This window comes from Ranitomeya imitator, chromosome 1 (genome assembly GCF_032444005.1).
Source record: "Ranitomeya imitator isolate aRanImi1 chromosome 1, aRanImi1.pri, whole genome shotgun sequence".
Lineage (NCBI taxonomy): Eukaryota > Metazoa > Chordata > Amphibia > Anura > Dendrobatidae > Ranitomeya > Ranitomeya imitator.
The window spans coordinates 43836538-43850758 of NC_091282.1; the positions used below are offsets into that span (position 1 = coordinate 43836538).

At 45.6% G+C, this 14221-nt stretch overlaps 1 long non-coding RNA gene across 1 annotated transcript; it reads right to left on the bottom strand.

Annotated features, from left to right (window-relative positions):
- Window positions 1-262: 262 nt before the first annotated feature.
- Window positions 263-3126, bottom strand: LOC138660988 (uncharacterized). The gene is made up of 2 exons (XR_011317926.1): window positions 3001-3126; window positions 263-457 (listed from the first exon to the last, which is right to left on the bottom strand). It is a non-coding gene; the product is annotated as an uncharacterized lncRNA (long non-coding RNA).
- Window positions 3127-14221: the final 11095 nt, after the last annotated feature.

A 14221-nucleotide genomic window follows, 5' to 3' on the forward strand; every position in this document is an offset into this window, starting at 1 on the left:
GGAGCAAACGAACATCTGCACCTGCCCTATATGTGTTATCTTTGGGGGGGAGGGAGGTTACCTCTGGTGCTTCATCTCCATTACCATCATCCCTAACAATAAGCTTGTGAAGTCATTAAAAAGCCATAAGAGGTGACATGGCAGCACAACAACAGGCCGTAGTATGATATCTAGCTTCTTAAGATCCTATCTGTGGACGGCTACCTCCCTGGACATAACTAAAGGTATGGGGGAATCCCTCGTGGACAGTTTCCTCTGCAAGTTAACCAAGGAGAACTGTTTAATGAGCTTCCACAGATATGACACGAATGGCCTTGGAACATGATCGAGCATCTGAAGACTGACAGGCAGGCCGATTGCCATGTAATGACCTTCCAAATACTTTTCCAGGGGAAGGAGCCTCCAGCAGCGGGACAACGCTGTCATCATAGAATGCACAAGTGCCGATGGCTTTTTCCTACAAAAAGGGCAGTAATTCAATGGTTATAATGGATCCATAATTACACATTAAAACATAACATATCCAAATAAATAAATATGATCAATATCAAACTTTTAGAAGTATGCCATGAGTGAATTCTTGAAATTAAAAGAAAATCATAACGGTTTCTAATACAAGAGGGTGATCCTTGGAAAAAAAATGTATTTCATGTAATTGAAAAATCAAACATAATAAATAAATAATAATAAAAAAACTGGATAGAAATTCTAAAAGGTGAAAGGAACAAAATGATTTTGGCTTTTATCCTAAGTCATATCGCAAGGGTCGTTAACCTCTTCATGACCTTGGAATTTTCAGCTTTTCCGTGTTCGTTTTTCGCTCCCCTCTTTCCCAGAGCCATAACTTTTTTTATTTTTCCGTCAATATGGCCATGTGAGGGCTTTTTTTTCTGTGAAACAAGTTGTACTTTTGAACGACATCGTTGATTTTAGCATGTCGTGTGCTAAAAAACGGGAAAAAAATTCCAAGTGCGGTGAAATTGCAAAAAAAATGCAATACCACACTTGTTTTGTATTTGGCTTTTTTGCTAGGTTCACTATATGCTAAAAATGACCTACCATTATGAGTCTCCAGGTCATTACGAGTTCGTAGACACCTAACATGTCTAGGTTATTTTTTATCTAAGTGGTGAAAAAGAATTCCAAACTTTGCTAAAAAAAAAATTGTGCCATTTTCCGTTACCCGTAGCATCTCCATTTTTCATGATCTGGGGTCGGTTGGGGCATATTTTTTGCGTGCCGAGCTGACATTTTTAATGATATTATTTTGGTGCAGATATACGTTCTTTTGATCGCCCGTTATTGCATTTTAATGCAATGTCGCGGTAACCCAAAAAATGTAATTCTGGCGTTTCGAATTTTTTTCTCTCTACGCCGTTTAGCGATCAGGTTAATGCTTTTTTTTATTGATAGATCGGGCAATTCTGAACACGACGATACCAAATATGTATAGGTTTGATTTTTTTTTATTGATTTATTTTGAATGGGGCAAAAGGGGGGTGATTTAAACTTTATATTTTTTTATTTTTTTAAAAATTTTTTTAACTTTTTTTTAACTTTTGCCATGCTTCAATAGCCTCCATAGGATGCTAGAAGCTAGCACAACTCGATCGCCTCTGCTACATAGCAGCGATCATCAGATCGCTGCTATGTACCTGAATTGCAGGTTTCCTATGAGCGCCGACCACAGGGTGGCGCTCACAGCAGGCCGGGATCAGTAACCATAGAGGTCTCAAGGACCTCTATGGTTACTCTGCAGAAGCATCGCTGACCCCCGAACATGTGACGGGGGTCAGCGATGCGCTCATTTCCGGCCGGATGACCGGAAGTGCCGGGTAAATGCCGCTGTCAGCGTTTGACAGCGGCATTTAACTAGTTAATAGCGGCGGGTGAATCGCAATTTCACCCGTCACTTTTGCGGGCACATGTCAGCTGTTCAAAACAGCTGACACGTCCCGGCTTTGATGCAGGCTCACCGCGGAGCCCGCATCAAAGCGGGGTCTATGACCTCGGACGTACTATCCCGTCCGAGGTCAGAAAGGGGTTAAAGTGCTGGAAGTGACATGTAAGATCGCTGCTTCCAACAGGTGGCGCTATAGAGTTCTAGTCCTCTTCCTCTCTGAAGAGGCAATTTGCAACTGGAACAAAATAAAGAATACCTGAAATATTAGAATTAATGTGAACCTATTTATCATAATTTATGTTGTTGCACCTGTTCAATTTATGGCAGGAAGATTTGTAAAAAAAAAAAAAAAGGATAAAGTAATGCACAATTAGTAAAGCTATCATTTGTGTCTTTGCAAAAAGGGAAAAAAAGAACTGCACATCCCAAAATCATACGTTGATCTAAAGCCGCTAGGCAAAAATTTATATACTGAACATGAGGTTTTCAGTTTAACATTCTGATCAGACTGTATGAAGCCCACTGCCACTTCACGGCAAACCTCGTAGTGGGTCCTATCGCCCTAACGGAATGGAGCCATGCGGCGACCACCGCCACAGCGGCCATGCACCAGCAGGGCGGACGGCCTGTTGCCCCACAGCACCGAGACTGAGTCCCCAAGACTCCAGACTGCGCCGACCCACCAGCACAAAGCCACAGCAACAATGGCTGCCACACAGCACCAGCACCAAAATGAAAGGAGCATTTGTGTCTTATGGCCTATTGGGTTATAACTTAAATATGTAAACCTGAATGAAAGGTCCCATGACATAAATGACATATTGTATATGTGTGTACATATATATAGTGGTAGATCGGCTCACTCGGCTGCACATGGAGGTAGACACGGGTACACTGCGGCTTTAAGAACTTTCTTTGGTTTATTGTAGGCAGCATAAATCAAGGTGTGGTAAAGAAAATACAGCCCTCTGGGCAAAACAGGAAAACAAAAGAAAATGGTGGCAAAACAAACACAGTCCTTCTGTGAGTGTGGTTCCACCTGCTCTCTGCTGGCAGAACACACACTGTTCAGCTTCACTAGTCCATGCAACACTTACCTGGAGTGCTCCCCCTCCAGGCACACCCATTGAACTCTCAAAACGCTTTCCTTCAGCCATTTATGCCTGGACCATGTGAGTCTTGAACCATGTGGCTGATCGCATGACTGTGACATCACCAAGGTCCTAGTAGATATAGAAAAACTGACTGAACAGCAATCTAATCTGAACTGGTGCATAACCAAAAAAGTCATATAGCAAATAGATTAATGGCTGCACTCAAAATTAATCTGTGCTAGAGCAAAGAAATGTGCGATACATGAAATGGGAATAGCATAATGGCTTGTGAAATATATGAAAAAACATATGAGATTCTTAGCACAAGATTTGGCCAAAAGTTGTGAGCCCATCCACCAATCGTCAAGGTAATCTCAGAACGGATGGAAGCGTTTTCTGACTTGAACTCCCCGCCCTTCAACATGCTGTGATTTTAATTACATCCTAACACAGTTGGTTCTGAGCTTCCTATATAAGCAGGCTTTACCACGTTATTAGCCATAGGTAAGTGTTCACACAAGGCAGTCAGCTCAGGTACCCATCCGTTCTGACATTACCTTGACGATTGGTGGATGGGTTCACAACTTTTGGCCAAATCTTGTGCTAAGAATCTCATGTGTTTTTTCATATATTTCACAAGCCATTATGCTATTCCCATTTCATGTATCGCACATTTCCTTGCTCTAGCACAGATTCATTTTGAGTGCAGCCATTAATCTATCACCAAGGTCCTGTCAGCACACAGTGGTGCCCGCTCTGTAGGTGGAGATATGGGGGGACACTCTCCCACACACTCAATGAACGTCCCCCTAAAAAACAGTCCATAACATACGTCAACTTAACCCTCGCAACACTTACTGTGCTGGAGGAAATAAAACTGTGGATTTTATGTAACACCTGCACTGGGAACTGTTAGGGCAGCTACTGGTATACTGGGATTTACAGACACTAAGAAGAGCTTTGCAGCTGCTGTTATACCAGGACCTACAGACATTAGCAGATTTTCCTCTGAGCTGCAGTGGACTACAATTCCCAAGGACCCCTGGACTACAATTCCCAGGGATCCTTGTTTGAGTCAGATGACACAGCTTGGATTGGAGGAGGAGGGACTTGGAGGCAGGAGCTGGGGAGAAAGTGAAACTAAGAATACACAGGAAGAAAAGAGCGTGGTATCTTGTTGGGAGAGACGGAGCACGGGGGACTTGCCTGGCCCCATGCTGCAGGGTTGCTGTCCTCCCGGATATACTCGTGTTGCTAGAGAGAGTGCGACTTTGTGTTACCCTCTGGAGCAAGTTGCATCAAAAACTTGGAGATTTCTGCCTGCACTCCCACCGTATAAGGACTGAATCCGGCCGCCCCCAGCTGGTGTCCAGAGAACCATCCGACCGTTAGAGACGTGCCGTGAGTGACTTTCTGAGACTTGTGGTCCTACCAGCGTTATTTATAGTGAGTACATTACAGCTCAGACTATTGCCAGTTATATTCGTCTAAGTGCACCAACTGTTTTAATTTGGGCGCCTGCATCCGCGGCAACTGGGCCCCAACGTTTGGACTGAGTTAAACTAGAAGAAACAAACAAAAAACCCTACTACGTTATACTTGCAGGGTTGAAGTAGAATTAGAGTGAGATGTGTATATGACCTTGACAGAGCACAGTTATTTGTATTTCATGTTATTCTTTTAAATCCATCTAATTTATGCTGCATAGCAATAAACCTGTTAAACTGTTTTACTCCTGATCCCTGTGAGTGTGTACTGAGAGTGGCAGGGGCTTCCCGAATCAGCCCCTGGCAGAAGATAATAGCCCTTCTGCAGTCCCAGAGAGAGAACTCCAATCAAGATTCGGGTGGAGGCACTGCGCCCTGGAGAGGTGAGACCCCCCATAACACCCAGTGTATCGTGGTAGCACTAAAGGGGTGTTACAGTGGAGGCACTGCTGAGATCTAGAACTAACACAGGAGTATTTACTATGGAGACTTTAACAGAACAAGAAGTGTATTTATGGTGTGAAGAGATGGATGTTCCCGCCAAACAAAGCTTTGCAGTGAGTGGTGAGCTCTGTGATGCGTCTGATGAAGAGATACTGGAAATAGTTAACCGACTCACTGAACTTGCCCACCCTAAAGTGGTTGATCGCCGGAAGGAAAAGGGGGGACAGTTACCCACAGCCCTGATTTCAACCGGGCAGATCTTGAGGAAAGAATACTTCCCCTCTATGGTAGTTGTGTCTTCAGAGTATGGTCGACAATGGCAGATCACTTGGCCTACTGAGTCCGAAGTTGAGACCCGGCAACAGGAATCAACCACTCAGCCTAGAAAGACTAGTATATCTCCACCTTCTACTCCACCTAGATTCCGTCCTGAAGAGACAGCGGCCCCTGCTGATGTGCTTATGACAGCTATGGAAAAGTTAGTCAGTCAGTTTGCCAAGATGCAGCCAGAAGGGAACTACCGTCGTCTAAGAATTTTCTCGGGTGCCCTCCCCACCCCTACTGGAGAAGAAGGATATGATACTTGGAGGGATGTCACTTTACAGTGCCTAGAAGAGTGGCAGTGCACTGATGCTGTAAAGAGGCAGAGAATAGTAGAGAGCTTGAAGGGTACTGCTATGGAGGTAGTGCAGGCTGCTTGGCGGAGCAAGCCTCTGGCAACTTATCAAGATTATATGAATGCTTTAGAAGATGCTTTTGGATCCCCTGAAGATGCTACTGATCTACTCTTTAAACTCCGTACCACCTACCAACAGCCAGATGAGAAGATGTCCGACTATTTATACCGACTAGATAAGCTGGTTCATAGAATAGTAGCTAAAGGTGGCATCAGCCCTCAAGAAGTTGATCAGTGTCGCCTGGAACAAGTACTCAGAGGAGCTCTCACTCATGATCCAATTGCCCAGCGGATGAGGTCTTGTGATAGAGAGAAGATTCCTGGATCTTTTCATGAGTTGCTTAAGGAAGTTCGGAAGGAGGAGGTTATTTTGGCCGCAAGAGAGAAGGCATCCCCTCGGGTGACTACTGTTGCCTTGAAGCCAGAAGCCGAATGCCGACACATAGAACTGTTGAAAGTCATCAAGAAACAGGGGGAGCAGATTACACAACTGTTAAGTGCTCAGGCCAAGACAATACAGCGACTTCAAAGTGTTGCGGAGGTAGCCGAGCAGAAAACACTGGTTTCAGGAAGAGAGAAAGAAGATCTCGGTAGAGTGGAGAGTAGGAAACCAGAAGGGTGCTTCGTCTGTGGGAGTCCAGGCCATATAGCTCGTCAGTGTCCAAAGAGGTGGAGCTCAAAGAACTCTTCACAGCTTTCCCATCACCCTCAGAGGCAGTCGGGAAACGGGAAAGGGGGCCAGTAGAACCCCATACTGAGCCCCCATCAGCAACTAGGACCTACTCTACCGCCCCATCTAATAGTGCATCATCGAAAACCCTGCCTGAAGGTTTAGTGGGACCATCCCCACATGTCCCCGCATATATCAATGGTCAACCTTGCACAGTATTACTGGATAGCGGGTCTCAAGTACCTATCATCTTAGAAGGATGGTATAAGAGATATTTATCCAAAGTGCCTCTGAAACCATTGTCTGGACTCGTGGTGTGGGGACTGAGTGAGCACAGCTACCCCTACAGAGGATACGTGTCCGTGACGCTACGATTCTCAGAGACTGTTGTTGGAGTGGATAAAGAGATACCCATCATAGCGTTAATCTGCCCAGAGGCCGAGGCAGATGAGAGACAAACACCTGTCATAGTGGGAACAAATGCCAACATCTTCCGTACGTTAGCTCAGTGGTGTCGGGAAGTTGGGGGAGAAAATTACTCGCAGACCCTATCCATCCACCCAGTCTGCCTGGAGGCCTATGTGAGAACGGAGGAGGAGAAGAGGGAACTACGGCCTGAAAGCTTTGAAACTTGTTTTGAAGGAAGCGAGCTAAAAGGAGAAGAGAGGGGGTTGGTCATTGATGGACTGATGATGCGAGGTGCAGTTTTTTCTCTAGGTGAATGGGACATGGGCCTCGCTCATGGAGTGGAGCATCGCATTCGGTTGAAGGATCAAAAGCCTTTTCGAGAGAGGTCCCGAAGATTGGCTCCAGCAGATATCGAAGATGTCAGGCAGCATCTACGCGGTATGTTAGACACAGGAGTCATCATAGAATCTAGTAGCCCTTATGCTTCCCCCATTGTGATAGCTCGAAAGAAAAATGGAGCTATTCGGATGTGTGTGGATTATCGAACCTTGAATAAGCGTACGATCCCCGACCAGTACACTGTGCCCAGAATCGATGAAGCTTTGGATTGCTTGCAAGGGAGCCAATGGTTTTCTGTGTTAGATCTCCGGAGTGGCTACTATCAGATACCCATGTCAAAAGAAGATCAAGAGAAGACTGCTTTTATCTGCCCCATTGGGTTCTTCGAGTTTCAGAGACTGCCTCAAGGACTGACAGGTGCTCCGGCCACTTTTCAGAGATGTATGGACAAAGTAGTGGGGGACATGCACTTACGTGAGGTCCTGGTTTATCTCGATGATCTAATTGTTTTTGGGAAGACTCTGGAAGAACACAACCAGCGGCTGTTCAAGGTGCTGGATCGGTTGAAGGAGGCTGGGTTGAAGTTGTCCCTTGATAAGTGCCGGATTTGCCAGACGACTGTGAAATATGTGGGGCACATAGTCAGCAGAGAAGGAATTTCCACCGACCCCGCCAAAGTGGAGGCTGTTGTAAACTGGCCAAAACCCACCAAAGTGAAGGAGCTTAGGTCCTTTTTAGGATTTTGCGGATACTACCGAAGATTTGTACCCCAGTACTCTCGGATTGCGAAGCCATTAACTGCCCTTACTCAGGGGTATCCCCCTTCCGGGAGGACAGCCCATTCCTCAAGGTCAGGAAAGAAGGTCTACTTCAAAGTTAATGAACTTTTTGGGGATAGATGGACACCGGCATGCGATGAGGCATTCGAGAAATTGAAGTCATGCTTGACCCAAACCCCAGTGTTGGCCTATGCAGACCCCAGCAAACCATATGTGTTACATGTAGATGCTTCTCTTGACGGGCTAGGAGGGATTCTTTATCAAGACCATGAAGGCTGTCTGCGTCCCATCTACTACATTAGTCGAGGATTGACTCCCAGTGAACGCAACTACCCAGCCCACAAACTGGAGTTTCTGGCCTTGAAATGGGCTGTAGTGGACACGCTGCATGACTACCTCTATGGGGTACCCTTTGTGGTTCATACCGACAACAATCCATTAACCTACGTGAGAACCACGGCAAAACTGGATGCCACGGGGTACCGGTGGCTTGCCGCACTCTCTTTGTACGATTTCAGCTTAAAATATCGACCGGGGATCAGTAACATCGATGCAGACACACTCTCTCGCCTGCCTAGGGAACCCTTAAATGAAGAAGAAGGAGGATGGATAGAGGTCCCTGCCCCTGAGGTGAAGACTCTGTGCCATAGACATCAAACTAATGCTCTCCCTATGCAGGGTTGTGCTGAATTCCTAGGAGTATCCAGTGAAGCGCTCCCATTGTTGTACTGCCAAGTGACAAATGTAACCCCAGACTTTCTCCCTCAACTGACTCGTAATCAAGTCCAAAAGGCGCAGCAGGAGGATCGATCAGTGGGGGTGGTCCGATGGTGGGTTAAGAGGGGCTGGAGGCCCGAAAAGAATGCATTACGAACAGAGGAATCTGTCCTGCTGACGCGGCAGCTAGAGTCTCTGGTAGTAAGAAATGGACTACTATACCGGGAGGCAAAGCGCCAGAAGGAAGGAGTCCACCGACAGCTGGTGTTACCCACCCGATTCCGGAGGATGGTCATGAAATCCCTGCATGATGACCATGGACATCTTGGCATCGAAAAGACCACGAGTCTTGTGGCTGACCGATTTTACTGGCCTCGGATGGAAGCGGATATTGAAGACTACTGCAAATCATGCTCCCGATGTGTGTTGAGAAAAACCTTGCCTTTGAGAACAGCCCCCCTTGTGAACATTACCAGTGATGGCCCACTTAAGCTAGTGTGCATTGATTTCCTCTCCATCGAGCCTGATGAAAGCAATGTCAGTAATGTGTTAGTGGTCACTGACCATTTCACCCGATATGTCCAAGCCTACCCCACCAAAGATCAAAGGGCAACTACTGTAGCAAAAACACTATGGGAAAAGTTCTTTGTGCATTATGGGCTGCCTGCCCGCATCCATACCGATCAAGGAAGAGATTTCGAAAGTAGACTAATCAAGGAGCTATGCGCTATCTGTGGGATCAAGAAATCCAGAACCACCCCGTATCACCCCCAAGGGGACCCTCAACCTGAGAGGTTCAACCGTACCCTTCTGAACATGTTAGGCAATTTGGATCCCAGGAAGAAGGGACAATGGAGCAGGCTTGTGAGTCAGTTGGTTCATGCCTACAATTGCACCACAAATGAGTCAACGGGATACTCGCCCTATTTTCTCATGTTTGGAAGAAAAGCTCGGCTACCAGTGGATATTAGTTTTGGGACATCCTTTGAAAATTCTAATGGGAAGACCTATTTAAAATATGTGTCCCAGCTAAAAGAAGATTTGGAAAACGCGTACAGATTGGCAGAGCAGGCCTCTGGTCGGTCAGGGAAGCGCAATAAGACTCGCTACGACTGTAGAGTTCGGGAACAAGATTTACTGCCTGGAGATAGAGTTCTTATCCAACTTCTAGGTCTTCCTGGGAAGCATAAGCTTGCTGATCGGTGGTGTACTGACCCTTATGTGGTGATGGAGAAGCTGCCTGGTGTCCCGGCCTACAGAGTGAAGCCCGAGAAAGGTTTTGACAGCTCCACTCCCTATCATCGACACCATTTGTTGCCTGTGGGAAAGAACATCCTGTTACCGCCATTGCCAACCCAAGGATCCCAAACTGTTCTTCAACTATATCAATAGTAAAAGAATAAAAACTGAAAATGTAGGCCCCTTAAAAAATAGTGAGGAAAGAATGGTTGTAGATGATGAGGAAAAAGCTAACATATTAAACACCTTCTTCTCCACGGTATTCACGGTGGAAAATGAAATGCTAGATGAAATCCCAAGAAACAATGAAAACCCTATATTAAGGGTCACCAATCTAACCCAAGAAGAGGTGCGAAACCGGCTAAATAAGATTAAAATAGATAAATCTCCGGGTCCGGATGGCATACACCCACGAGTACTAAGAGAACTAAGTAATGTAATAGATAAACCATTATTTCTTATTTTTAGTGACTCTATAGCGACAGGGTCTGTTCCGCAGGACTGGCGCATAGCAAATGTGGTGCCAATATTCAAAAAGGGCTCTAAAAGTGAACCTGGAAATTATAGGCCAGTAAGTCTAACCTCTATTGTTGGTAAAATATTTGAAGGGTTTCTGAGGGATGTTATTCTGGATTATCTCAATGAGAATAACTGTTTAACTCCATATCAGCATGGGTTTATGAGAAATCGCTCCTGTCAAACCAATCTAATCAGTTTTTATGAAGAGGTAAGCTATAGACTGGACCACGGTGAGTCATTGGACGTGGTATATCTCGATTTTTCCAAAGCGTTTGATACCGTGCCGCACAAGAGGTTGGTACACAAAATGAGAATGCTTGGTCTGGGGGAAAATGTGTGTAAATGGGTTAGTAACTGGCTTAGTGATAGAAAGCAGAGGGTGGTTATAAATGGTATAGTCTCTAACTGGGTCGCTGTGACCAGTGGGGTACCGCAGGGGTCAGTATTGGGACCTGTTCTCTTCAACATATTCATTAATGATCTGGTTGAAGGTTTACACAGTAAAATATCGATATTTGCAGATGATACAAAACTATGTAAAGCAGTTAATACAAGAGAAGATAGTATTCTGCTACAGATGGATCTGGATAAGTTGGAAACTTGGGCTGAAAGGTGGCAGATGAGGTTTAACAATGATAAATGTAAGGTTATACACATGGGAAGAGGGAATCAATATCACCATTACACACTGAACGGGAAACCACTGGGTAAATCTGACAGGGAGAAGGACTTGGGGATCCTAGTTAATGATAAACTTACCTGGAGCAGCCAGTGCCAGGCAGCAGCTGCCAAGGCAAACAGGATCATGGGGTGCATTAAAAGAGGTCTGGATACACATGATGAGAGCATTATACTGCCTCTGTACAAATCCCTAGTTAGACCGCACATGGAGTACTGTGTCCAGTTTTGGGCACCGGTGCTCAGGAAGGATATAATGGAACTAGAGAGAGTACAAAGGAGGGCAACAAAATTAATAAAGGGGATGGGAGAACTACAATACCCAGATAGATTAGCGAAATTAGGATTATTTAGTCTAGAAAAAAGACGACTGAGGGGCGATCTAATAACCATGTATAAGTATATAAGGGGACAATACAAATATCTCGCTGAGGATCTGTTTATACCAAGGAAGGTGACGGGCACAAGGGGGCATTCTTTGCGTCTGGAGGAGAGAAGGTTTTTCCACCAACATAGAAGAGGATTCTTTACTGTTAGGGCAGTGAGAATCTGGAATTGCTTGCCTGAGGAGGTGGTGATGGCGAACTCAGTCGAGGGGTTCAAGAGAGGCCTGGATGTCTTCCTGGAGCAGAACAATATTGTATCATACAATTATTAGATTCTGTAGAAGGACGTAGATCTGGGTATTTATTATGATGGAATATAGGCTGAACTGGATGGACAAATGTCTTTTTTCGGCCTTACTAACTATGTTACTATGTTACTATGTTACTATGTTACTATGAGGTCATACAAACCTTCCATGCAATAGGAGAAGTAGTAGGTGTCAACAACCACCCCAGCCTGGAGTTGCTTCAGGAGGAAGTGACAGCGAGTCTGGGGATGAATGGGGATCTGAAGGTCAATGGAGCTACAGGTGGACTGAGGACCCATGCCCCATAGGGGGGGACCCTGAAAACCAGACTTCTGACGTGGAAGCACAAAAAAAGGACATTCGTCAGGAGGCGAGTGCGCTCTGCCCACCATTGCGGGAGAGTTCAGAAGAGGGACATTTATTAAATGAAGAGATCCACCTGGAGGAGCCCGTTCTTGACCGACAAGAGTCGGGAGCTGAGGAGGGGGCCCCCTCAGTACACACTCGTCCCAAACGGGACACTAGGCCACCCATGATGCTGACCTATGATAGAATGGGACATACCACTGAGGTCCCCCGGCTGATACACTTTAATTCAAAATCTGTTTGGCCTTATTTCCCAGTATCTCCTATGTGTCCAGGAGGTGGTTTGCGTGCATGTAAATTTGGTGTTAGTCAGGATGCTTTAACCCCAATTCATGTTTCAGATGGTGAGTCCTCATGTCGTGATGGGACACTTTCAATGACTCACCAGGGGGAGAGTGTAACACCTGCACTGGGAACTGTTAGGGCAGCTACTGGTATACTGGGATTTACAGACACTAAGAAGAGCTTTGCAGCTGCTGTTATACCAGGACCTACAGACATTAGCAGATTTTCCTCTGAGCTGCAGTGGACTACAATTCCCAAGGACCCCTGGACTACAATTCCCAGGGATCCTTGTTTGAGTCAGATGACACAGCTTGGATTGGAGGAGGAGGGACTTGGAGGCAGGAGCTGGGGAGAAAGTGAAACTAAGAATAAACAGGAAGAAAAGAGCGTGGTATCTTGTTGGGAGAGACGGAGCACGGGGGACTTGCCTGGCCCCATGCTGCAGGGTTGCTGTCCTCCCGGATATACTCGTGTTGCTGGAGAGAGTGCGACTTTGTGTTACCCTCTGGAGCAAGTTGCATCAAAAACTTGGAGATTTCTGCCTGCACTCCCACCGTATAAGGACTGAATCCGGCCGCCCCCAGCTGGTGTCCAGAGAACCATCCGACCGTTAGAGACGTGCCGTGAGTGACTTTCTGAGACTTGTGGTCCTACCAGCGTTATTTATAGTGAGTACATTACAGCTCAGACTATTGCCAGTTATATTCGTCTAAGTGCACCAACTGTTTTAATTTGGGCGCCTGCATCCGCGGCAACTGGGCCCCAACGTTTGGACTGAGTTAAACTAGAAGAAACAAACAAAAAACCCTACTACGTTATACTTGCAGGGTTGAAGTAGAATTAGAGTGAGATGTGTATATGACCTTGACAGAGCACAGTTATTTGTATTTCATGTTATTCTTTTAAATCCATCTAATTTATGCTGCATAGCAATAAACCTGTTAAACTGTTTTACTCCTGATCCCTGTGAGTGTGTATTGAGAGTGGCAGGGGCTTCCCGAATCAGCCCATGGCAGAAGATAATAGCCCTTCTGCAGTCCCAGAGAGAGAACTCCAATCAAGATTCGGGTGGAGGCACTGCGCCCTGGAGAGGTGAGACCCCCCATAACACCCAGTGTACCGTGGTAGCACTAAAGGGGTGTTACATTTATATCACTGATGCCATTAGGCATAGTGAAACATATCTCCCCTCTATTACATTACCAGTGACTCTGCCACAATATATATATTCCCTCTATATATACTGTATGTATACATATACAGTATATACACTGCTCAAAAAAATAAAGGGAACTCTTAAACAACAGAATATAACTCAAAGTAAATCAAACTTCTGTGAAATCAAACTGTCCACTTAGGAAGCAACACTGATTGACAATCAAATTCACATGCTGTTGTGCAAATGGAATAGACAACAGATGGAAATTATTGGCAATTTGTCATGATCCCAATGGCAGGGGATCACAAAAGGACAAGCACACAAAAAACAGAACAAGCTCTAGGGTGATGGAAACTGAGCTGACCGCGATCCTGAACCTAATTCACAACACTAGCAGTAGCCGGGGAACGTGCCTACGATGATTCTAGACGTCTCGCGCCAGCCGAAGGACTAGCTTCCCCTATTAGAAGAAACAAAGACCTCTCTTGCCTCCAGAGAAACACCCCACAGAAATAGCAGCCCCCCACATGTAATGACGGTGAAATGAGAGGAAAGCACATACGTAGTAATGAAAACAGATTCAGCAAAATGAGGCCCGCTAAAACTAGATAGCAGAGGATACAAAAGTGAACTGCGCGGTCAGCGAAAAACCCTACAAAAAACCATCCTGAAATTACTTGAACTCATGTGCCAACTCATGGAACATGAGGAGTAATATCAGCCCACTAGAGCAACCAGCAACAAGGAATCACATAACTGCAAGCTGGACTAAAACAAAAATAAAGCAAAACGTGGAACAGGAAAATCAAAAACTTAGCTTGTCC